The sequence below is a fragment of the Myotis lucifugus genome, unplaced genomic scaffold (genome assembly GCF_000147115.1).
Source record: "Myotis lucifugus unplaced genomic scaffold, Myoluc2.0 scaffold_126, whole genome shotgun sequence".
Classification (NCBI taxonomy): domain Eukaryota; kingdom Metazoa; phylum Chordata; class Mammalia; order Chiroptera; family Vespertilionidae; genus Myotis; species Myotis lucifugus.
The window spans coordinates 3,809,922-3,820,959 of NW_005871174.1; the positions used below are offsets into that span (position 1 = coordinate 3,809,922).

General features: G+C 39.9%; 1 long non-coding RNA gene across 4 annotated transcripts in view; it reads left to right on the top strand.

Moving 5' to 3' along the window:
• The window catches only part of LOC102429922, a 78,219-nt gene extending 69,036 nt beyond the window's left edge, over window positions 1-9,183 (top strand). For 2 of the 4 annotated variants that reach the window (XR_002830527.1, XR_002830528.1), the window contains exons 2-4: window positions 3,284-3,402; window positions 3,688-3,864; window positions 7,760-8,792. This is a non-coding gene — a long non-coding RNA (uncharacterized LOC102429922). Of the gene's footprint in view, window positions 1-3,283; window positions 3,403-3,687; window positions 3,865-7,759; window positions 8,793-9,077 lie in introns of those variants that run through there. The other 2 variants (XR_330185.3, XR_001349286.2) reach the window with 2 other exon arrangements.
• Window positions 9,184-11,038: the final 1,855 nt, after the last annotated feature.

An 11,038-nucleotide genomic window follows, 5' to 3' on the forward strand; every position in this document is an offset into this window, starting at 1 on the left:
GGATTAGAGAGGGTGCAGGCTGGGCTGAGGGGACCCCCCTCCATGCATGAATTTTGTGCACTGGGCCTCTAGTAGTTCTTATAAATGTGTTCAAGGGTTGGTGTTTTTTTTAAAGCAAGCACAGAGAGTAAACTTAAGAAGTTCCTCATGATGGCTCAAATACTGACTTTTAAGATTTTCTTTAAAAGACAATTGACTATTTAAAGCAAAAATAGTAACTTAAGCCCTAGCTGGTTTGGCTCACTGGATAGAGCGTCGGCCTGGGGACTGAAGGGTCCCAGATTCGATTCTGGTCAAGGGCATGTACCTTGGTTGCAGGCACATCCCCAATAGTGGGTGTGCAGGAGGCAGCTGATCGATGCTTCTCTCTCATCGATGTTTCTAACCATCTGTCCCTCTCCCTTCCTCTCTGTAAAAAATCAATCAATAAAATATATTAAAAAGAATAGTAACTTACTTTGGGGCTTTTAACATTTGTAGAAATATGATGTATGAAACAATAGTGCAAAGAGCAAGTTGGGGAACAGGAAGTATACTTTTTAAATACTACACATGTAATGATGTAATATGAAAACATAGTAGACTGCTATTAAGGATGCATGTTGCAATTCTTAGATCAGCCATTAGAAAGTAAAACAAAAAGGTATCGTTTTTTAATCTAATAAAAACGATATTTCTTTCTCTCCTTTCTTTCACTTTCCTTCATTTTTGAAGGACATTTTTGCTATGCTTTTAATTCTTGGTTAATAGGTTTTATTTCTTTCAGCACTTTAAAGATGTTATTCCATTGTCTTCTGGCTTGTTGAGAAGTCAGTATTATTATTCCCCTATGTCTTGAGCAGAATGAGTCATTTTTTCTGTGGTTGCTATTAAGAAGATTCTCATTGATCCTTGGTTTTCAGAAATTGGACTATGATGTGCTTGCTGTGTTTTTTAAATGTGGCATGTGAAGTGCTTTACAACCTCTAACTGTTGGGTTGGGTAAAGCAATCAGTGAAGTCACAACTGCTGAGCCAATGGCTATTCCTCAGGATCTCTTAACAATTCACACTAGAAAAAGAGGAGAACAGGATGCTTAGAAAGGAGGGCAAATAGTGGCAAGGGGATGGGGAAAATGAAATTACTTAAAGTCTGTGTTTTAAAATCTCATTAAGCTTCACTTTTGATGAAGTATAATTTGAAAAGATATATTTATTTTTAGAAAGCAAGTCATAAGGCAATTAGGGGTTAGTTCACCTACGGAGATGCTAAAAATTATATTTGAATTGTCAGTAATTCTAGTTTTAGCTCTAAAAAGCAAAATATAAGTACTAAAGAAAGAGTCTTTACTTGAAATCTCTGGGCAAAGAAAGACATTTGCTTTCTCTAAAGGTCATCTAGGATGAGAATATAGCTGTTTGAAGAAAATGTGTCATTGATGATCTTTTTAAAATAATATTTACTATGAGAGATTTTGTTTTTGTAATATTAAGGTGTTTTTTTAATTTGCCTGTCCTATATAATAAAAACCTAATATGCAAATCAACCGAACAGCGGAACGACCAGTTTCTATGACACTCACTGACCACCAGGGGGCAGACACTCAATGCAGGAGCTGCCCACAGGCCCCAGGCCAGCCAAGGCAGGTGCCAGTGGCTCCCCCCGCCATCGCCCCGCCAGTGGCCCCACAGAGGGAGACGACCAGCTGCGGCCGCAGGGGGCGAGACCGGCAAACGGGTGGCACCAGGCTGGCCAAGGCAGGTGCCAGCAGGGGCTCCCCGATCACCCTGCCATCACCCCACAGATCAGCCTTGATCACGGGCCAGGCCTAGGGACCCTACCCATGCACGAATTTCATGCACCGGGCCTCTAGTTTTTACATAAAAAACTGAGCTTGTCTTGAATCCGCAAGTGACATATTTGGGTTAAAATTGCTTTCAACAATATACCATACACTTCCTAATTATCTAAATGTTTGCAATTACTGTGTATCTCCATTAAAATATATGTTTACATTATACTTTAAATCTGTATTTTGGGGGGACAGTGTCACATTTTGTAAGAGTAGGAAGGTTCGCTAAGGCTTCTCAATAATGGGAATGCAAATGTTGCTAACATTTGAACCATGCTCAGTGAAGAAAAGAAGTTGGGGCCATTTCAACACTCAGTACCCTTTCTTAGCATAGAATGATAGAGTATTGGTGTGGAAAGGATTTCTTTTTTAAAAAAAATACTCAAAATGTTACTATGTGCCATAGTCCTTCATCTTTGGAAATTTTGTGGCTTTCAGGGTCACAGGCTTTGTGTCATAGACCAGCAGAGAGCACAGTTCATCAGCTGTGGATATTTTTTGCGTGCTGAGTGTTGTCATAGCTATTTCTCTACCTCATGGACTGTATGACACCTTTCATTTAAAAAAGCCCTTTGTGTTTGTGATTACTGTGCACTTAAGTTATTGGGTCTGTGGTTGGCCTTCCAGCTGTCCACCGGCATGAGGTCATAGGCAAGCGGCCACAGTTATCAGTGTCACCGTGCTATTCTGTTAGGTTAAATCGAAAAAACTGGTGGTATCCAAAGAAAACTTCTGGTATAAAAATTATTTTTGTCTGTTTTGAATTAATGAAGCAGCAGAAACACAAGCTATGAGTAATGTTTATAAATGGCTTTGGATTTTCTTCTATGAGGACTGTCCTCAATGTTAGCAGCCGTAAGAAGATACCATGTGTCATATTAGTTTTATAATATTAATGTTTGTACAGGATGATGGCAGGAAGACAAACTGGATTTTGTTCCTTATTGGTTATTATCGGTTGATGACAATCATGTGAGGGATTATGATAAACCATTTGAAATTGCTATTTGTGTTGGCAATTTTATATGGCTCTAGGAGACAAGATATACTTTAATTAGTTCTCTCTACATCACTGTGAGCCTGCCACAAATATTTTAATACATGTAATTTAAGAATTGGAATTTGAAAGGCAAGATCTGTTTGTTCTCATTCTTGCTCTGCTTTTACTCTTTATTATTGCTCCTTTACTTTCATGGAAATGGCGACTCCATAATCAGGACATCTGACATTTGCCACTCTGTTGCCTCTTCGATGTAAACAAGTAAAAGCAAAATATTACTTACTTGTGTGTTAAAATCATCTTTAGATCCTTCTAACAATAATTTAAACTTGCAGCTGTTCCTTTGTGAATTTTTATGAGTTCTTTTGTCTAGAAAGAAGATAATTCCATCATAGGAATATATTAGAAGTATTGAAATGCCTCCCCCCTCCTCCTTTTCCATATTTCTCCAGTTGCAATTTCATCTTCACAGAAAAAGAACTCTGGTAGCTTCTGCCTGATTTTCAGTAGGAAATGCTCTAAAAACAAGCAACAGCTATTTTGAGGACCGACTTCCTAAAATTATATTCAGGTAAGTTAAATGTCATCCCTGATAGCGAAAAGTAAGCATTTAATTTAACCATGTTGATCAAAATGTACTTGCCTTCAAGTGTTTTTAATATATCGGTACTCCTGGGTGGATTAAAATTATATTGACAGAAACATCGATTTCCTCACATTTTCAAATATTAAGTGGGTTTTAGAACCTGGTCTACAGCATGGTCGTTTTTGAAGGGAAAAAAAAATGTAATTCAGCCAAGGCTGCTCTTGTTTTCCCTTTATTCTTTAAGCCAGAAGCAATTACTTTTCATTTCAGGATTAAGCGGCTGTAACATTGCCGTTCGCCGCCGAGGCTCCTGGTTTCAGCATGTCTCCTTGGTTCCCGGCCAGCCTGGGTGTTCAGGTGGCAGCTGTGCCTGGGAGTGCCTCTCCAGCCCGCATTCCTTGGCCATGAATTTTGCAGCCCTGCTTATCTGATGAAGACCTCCCCAGGGTGAGTTGCTCACGACACTGTCACACAGACTTTACTGGATGATATGGAAAGGTACTGTGTATTTTTCCTCCTGGAATGCCAGCCAATCCTGACTTACCAACCACCCCTTCACTGTGGCTCATCATCACAAAAGCCTGGTACTTAGATCCCATGAAACTTGTTCTACATAAACCAGATCCCAACAGGAAGCCTGTGAGTGCTCTCTGTGATGCTGTCACCGAAGCCTGTTCAGAGAATTTTCAGCAATTATATTTGTTCCAACATTGACTCTCATTTCTCTGCACTAATTATTTACTTCAATGTATACTTTTCCCCCCTTTATTTCTTATTTTAGAGAGAGTGGAAGGGAGGGGGAAAGACAGAGAGGAACATCGATGTGAGAGAGACACACCGATTGGTTGCCTCCCACACGGAGCCTGTAATGGAGGTACATGCCTTTGATCGGAATTGAACCTGGGACCCTTCAGTCCACAGGCCGATGCTCTATTCACTGAGCCAAACTGGCTAGGGCTTAATGTATACTTTTAATCTCTAAGTGCTATCACCAACGTCAGCACCCAAAGAGCTCTCTTCCTTCTCTTGAAACCCATGACTTTCCTGGGGTAGCTTGGCTTTAAAGCACGCTTCCTCGCTATTTCCTGTGCCTTCCTTTTGCTTTCCCAAACCAGTCTCTAAATTCCTTGAGAGAAGAGACCCTGAAAACTGGTATTACCGTTTACAGACAAATAGAAAAAAAAGCATTTGGACAGAGAGACCTTTGTTGCTCTTAGTAATCGAGACAATTTGCCTTAACATGTTCAGAAGACTCTAGATTATCTGCTGTAATATATCACTGCTCTCCTTTCCCCTGCCTGCCCTCTGCTGGAACTGCTAATGAGCAAAAAGATGGTCAAAACAGAACATCATAGGGGGAAAGTAGGAACACAAGGGGCTTGTCTTACTGAGCCGCTAGTTGAGTAACTGTGGTTTCTGAGTCCCTGTTAGGGATGTTAGAAGGTCCTCGTTATGTGCCTTGGAGAACTAGCAGCCTCTTCACAAGACCCCTTGTTGTTTCAACCGTGCCTGGGGCTGTGAGTCTGCCTACTGACGAGAGACCCAGTGACCTGGTGCGCCCTCCTCTTCCTCTGGGCTTGTGTCATCTCCAAAACCATCCAATCGATGGCAGCTGGCTGAGCCAGCCAGGCAGTGCCCCTTCCCAAATACAAGTGCCCTCTCCCTGTTCACCAGCCTCTCAAGCCTTTCACCACTCTCATATAGTGTAGGGCACGGCCCATAGGGTTAAGCCTGGGGACTGACCTGTTGGCAAAGCCACAAGCAAGTCCCAGCTTAGAGGGCACAGTCCTCTTAGTATAATTAGGCTTGACCTTATAACGCTCCCTAGATCTTATCTGGGTAGCTAATGGGCTGTGGGAGGTGCAGCAAGTGCTGCCAAAACAAGTGAAACTCACAAGAGCATGGTAACTATGGTGACCACTACCTTGTTTACCTCTGGCTATAAAATAAAGGCTCAGTTTGCCATCTGGGTCTCTCTCTGTGGCTTCAGCCAGGCACAGGAGATCCACCTAGACCAGGGGTGGACAACCTTTTTGTGAGTGCGTGCCAAACCAGCAAAATCTCTGACTCAAAATTCTTCTGCGTGCCAACCCTAATTTTTTGAGAACGTGTTACGTCTACTTGATATCTCTTAAGGTGTACGTATGTGAAGAACCTTGAAGAAATAATAAAATTCATTCGAGTGACAAAAACAGTATATGAGGATGAAAAAATGCATTTATTTTTTAATGAATACATGTACATTGATAGTCTGACAGAAAACTTTATGACTCCATTTGATATTATCAGTGGGACTTTTGCTGCTGCATCACTGATGACAGAGATTTTACATCAGGTTTATATTTCGTGACCTTCAGAGATATGCACGAGCTACTACTTTCATCTGTCAGGTTACTCCTATTACGAGACTTAACAAAATTCATCACTGAGAACAAAGATTCACAAGCGTACGTGGATGAAACCAAAACACTGGTCGGATCTAGGAAGGCAGGGAGAGTTAAGGCAGAGGCATTGAAATTGCTCTTCCCCTCTCTCGCCAATCCATGTATATGGTCTTTAAGATAACTTGTTATGTAAAATTATTTATCTAAGATGCACCTACACTGAATTTATCTGAAAAATAAGTCGATATTAAGAAAAAAATTGTAAAAGGAAGATTATAAGAGAGGGTTTCGAGTGCCAGCAAAAGTTATTGGTGTGCCATGTTTGGCACGCGTGCCAGGGGTTGCCCACCCCTGACCTAGACCCAGTTTATTCTCTTTGTTTTTTCTTTAATCCTTCGCCGCCTCCCCGCTCCTCCCTTCAGGTTCACGGAACCCTTGGCTGTGCTGGCCCGGCATAATATATAACAGGCATTTACAAGGATCTGGCAAGACTGCCAGTTTGGTAATGCAAAGCAGGAGATAAGTTTGAAACTCTAGACCAGTTTCCAGTTACCAAGGGCAGCAGGATGTGACAGCTGCTGAGGCAGCCCATTTGCCCTTGGAGAGAAGCATGAGTGTCTGATCGCAAGGTGACCTCTGCCTGCTGCTGGCTCAGGGGTGCTGTGGGCAGTCCCTGGTCAGGTAGCTGGATGTTATATAAAAGAGGAAGAAAACGTGTGTTTTTTGCCTCTTTTATTATTGAAAGAGGGCACTCTGGGAGGCAGAATCCATTAGCTGAATCCATTTCAGTATCTATGGGTAATTAATTTAGGCAGCTTTAATGCACTTTTATTATGTAGCCTTTAAGAGCTGTTCTGGTAACTGTCCACCCCATAAATACTAGAACTACTTTACTTGTAGAATATGCTTTTTGGGAGGGTGAACCTGAATTATTAGCTAGATATGAACTTGCACACATCCCTGTCCAGACAATGCAAAAAGTGCTTCCTCATAGTTTGGACACTGTTCAATACATTTGAAAGTGGGGTAAAAACTGCTCAAATGTGACACCCTACATTTTAAGTCAGTGGATAAGTCAGTCTGGTTGCCTCTGAAAACATAATTTTGAAAATGAGTTTTACCATACTGTGGACAGAATAATTGATTTCCTCTTTTCATTATGTAAGTTAAACACTAGACTTTGAATTACTAGAAGTAATAACACTGTTAGCCAACAAGCCTTTCTTATAAAATGATAGCATTTTAATGTGTTATATGCATTAGCATTTATTCATGCCTAAGATTTCATCAATCAATTTCCCATTTTAAAAAGACATCTTGGGGAAAGACAGTGGAGAAAGGCTGACTTCCAAAAGCAATGTTGTGAAAGGCAGCAGGTCTAGCATTCTGGGCACATGTTTAACTAAATAGCTAAATAACTATTTGGCTCCAAGTATAAACCCACATTTTTTTTTACATGTCTACCTCTTGGAATGTCAGAGTTTTAAAAGGAAAATATTTAAATTTCACTAGTTAAGAGGTGTGCTGTATTTGTTCAAAATGACAGCTATCTCTGATATTTTTAAATACTTACTTTTCTGCTTTGACAGACTTCTAACTACTCTTTCGTTTTAATTTTGTTTACAGTAGTATATTTCAGTAGTTGGCTACAAATTAAGTGACTATTGGTACTTTGTGATGGTTTTATTAGTTAGTTGCTTTTGAAAGATATTTTCAAATAAAAGTTACTTCAAATTAGAAGCTCTAAGAATCACTACCCCCAGATAAATGTTCATTTTAAATCATTTATTTATTTCACTCATGCAACAAAATTGTATTTAACACATATCAGGACTGACTTATCTCAGGCTCCAAGCACCTGATATAAGTGGTCCTGAGGATGTCTGGATTGTGTCCCAGGAACACGTCTAGGGCTCACACTCTCTAACTCTGACTAGTGTTTCTGGTTCTTGTTGCAGATGGCTTTCTCCATGCCATGGGGAACGTGGCTCCTAGTGATCTTGCTTTTCCGTCTCATCCTATCAGCAATTCTACCAGCAATGAATTGACTATTTGTCTCTTTCTCGTTGGCTCCAGTCAGAGTTACTTGCATTGGATCAATTAGATCACATACTTCTCCCCAAACCAATCACCAAGTCAAGAAGATGGGGTAATATGATAGGTTCAAACAAGACCACATATCCACCCTTGTCATTGGAATGTTTTGTTGTTTTGTGTGTTTTTTTTAATGGAGGGAGGTGAATTGAGTAAACAAAGATAGTAACCTTTATTTTTTATGAGATGTAATAAAGAAATTAATATTTTCATAGTAGAGTTGGTTTAAAGTGACAAAAGACTAGAATCTCAAATGTCGGTTAAGGCACCACCAGGCCCAAATGGACATGTCATGTGGACTTTTCAGCCAAGAAGGGAAGCCTATCGCACTTTTGTCTCCCAGCATCTTAGCTCCTAGAGTACAAACTTAAATTTATTTCTTAATATGCATACCTTTTAACAGGAAAAGTTATAAACACTTGGGTATTATTCCAGAAAAAGCAGAACTCTTGACAGAGGGTGATTGGAGGCTGGACCACAGACTGCCATCTCTGTTTGAAAAACTGTAGGATGTTTTGTCCTGTGGGAATGCATTATTTTAACAGCTTGCTTAATGCTTTTCCTTCCTGTGGAGTGGGCTGGGGATGGGAGCTCATAACAGCCATAGAAATTGAATTATATAGTAAATGAACTTTTCTTACAGTCTTTGCTGGGGTTATTTAAGACATTGAACTGTTTGCTCTTGACTCCAGTACATCCATGTTCACTCACCATTATATCGGAGGGAGAACTGTGGTATTAGAGATCTGGAGAATTTGTGACAGAGTCAGTGTTTTTACTTTTTTGCCAACATCATCATTTCCTTACTCGTTTCACATTTCTTCTGCCAGTCGAGCCCTCAACTCAAGACTACCTTGATTACTTTCAGGTCATAAATATTTCTAAACTATTTTTTACCTCAAAATGCTCATGTCTTTACAAAGTGTTTCCCCCCATATTTCCAGTACCCACCTACACCATAGATAATTATTGCAATATTATTGACTATATTCCCTATGTTGTACTTTAGTACATCTCTATGACTATTTTGTAAAGTATATGATTGTTTAGCCACTATACTGTACACCTGAAACTAATACAAAATAATATGGAATGTAAACTATGATTGAAAATTTTTGGAAAAAAAATTTTAAGTTTGTCTTTTCACTGACTTTTTTTTTTCTTATTTTGTCTCAGAATTAGAGGCATCTCTACTCTTTTCCAGCTTGCTAAGGACACAGTGGGGAGATGATGAGCCAGGAAGATTGCTCTCATTGGAACCCAAATGCTGGCACCCTGATCTTGGATGTCCACTATGAAAAAATAAACTTCTGTTGTTTAAGCACCCAATCTATGGGATTTTGTTATGACAGCCAGAGTTGACTGATACAATCTCTCAGATTTAGGCAGGGAGAAAAAAGTGTCAAAATAGTGTTCTCTTAGGATGAAATAAAAAGAGAAAAAATAATCTATACTTGTACTAGCTTGTATATATTTAAAATCCTGGGAAGTAAATGAGAAACTAACAATGTTGGTTACCTATTTTGGGGGCATAGGAACTTGGCAGATTGAAGACAGAAGTTGAACCCTGGCCAGTGTCAATCAGTGGATAGAGAGAGCCTTGGCCTGCTCACCAAAGGATTCCCAGTCAAGGGCACGAACCTGAGTGGTAGGAGGCAAACAATCGATGTATCTCTCTCACATCTATGTTTCTCTTTCTCTCTCTCCCCCCCCCCTTAAGCCTTCCCTCCCTTTCTCTCCCACTCTCTCTAAATATATCAATGGGAAAAATCTCTTTGGGTGAGGATTAACAAACAAACAAAAAGAAATGGAAAAGAGGTATTGCTGTATATCTTCTTATAGTTTTTTTTAAAAAAATAATTCTTTATTATTGAAAGTATTACATATGTCCCCGTTTTTCCCCCATTGACCCCCTCCATCCCACCTCTGCCCCCCTCCCCAGGTCCTCATCACCCCATTGTCTGTGTCCATGTGCCATGCACATATGAATACAAGGTCCCTGGTTGATTACCTCCCATACACCCACCCTCCCCTACCTTTCCTCTGATATTCCACACTCTGTTCCATGTTTCCATGTCTCTAGATTCACTCTGTTCATCGGTTTATTTTGTTAATAGATTCCATATATGAGTATGATCATGTGATACTTGTCTTTCTCTGACTGACTTATTTCACTTAGCATGATACTCTCCAGGTCCCTCTATGCTGTCTCAAAGGGTAAGAGATTCTTCTTTTTTACTGCTGCAAAGTATTCCATGGTATAAATGTATCTTCTTATACTTTTTTGCTGTTGTTATTCCTCACCCGAGGATATTTTCCCATTGATCTTTAGAGAGAGTGGAAGGGAGTGGGAGGGACAGAGACAGACACATCAATTGGTTGCCTCCCACACATCCCTGACCGGGTCCAGGGATTGAGCCTGCAACTGAGGTACGTGCCCTTGACTGGAATTGAATCTGGGACCCTTCAGTCCTTGGGCTGACACTCTAACCACTGAGCAAACCTGGCTAGGGCTTCTTATACTTTTGATGCTTGAACTATGTGAATGCGCTACCACTTCAAGGAATAATAATAACAAAAATATTTTCTTAAAAAACAAGATTATATTGAAATAAATGATGATATTGAAAGAAAACTTCAGATTAATGGAATAATTATAGCTCAAGTTGTCATTGATGCAGGCACAATTTGAAGAAGATGAAGGAATATGAGTAGTGTATTAAATTGCTTTCTCAGTCAGTTCTTTAATCATTCCCAATACAATGTAGACAGTTCTTATTGTCTGTTGGCCTTTCCTTGGATCTGCATTGGTTACTGCTGTCAGAATATGCATTTGATTGAAAAATAATGGCCACGGGTTTGCAAGTACTCTCAGCAATGCCAAGATAGTCTCTGAGAGTAAAGCCTTCTCCTTCAGCCTTCCTCAGTTGTGGTCCTATATTCAAGGACAGCAGCTGCTGAGAAAAAGACCTAGTTCTTCATTTGAAAGAGGTCCAGGCCTCTTCTGTGGGCATAGATGTAACTTTTTTCACAACTTACTTTGGCAAAATGAGCATCCATTTGTTTTAGGAACATTATATCATACTACCCCAGGTTGTTATCTTTAAATGAATTCCTGATTATCCTATTTCTGTTTAACATCT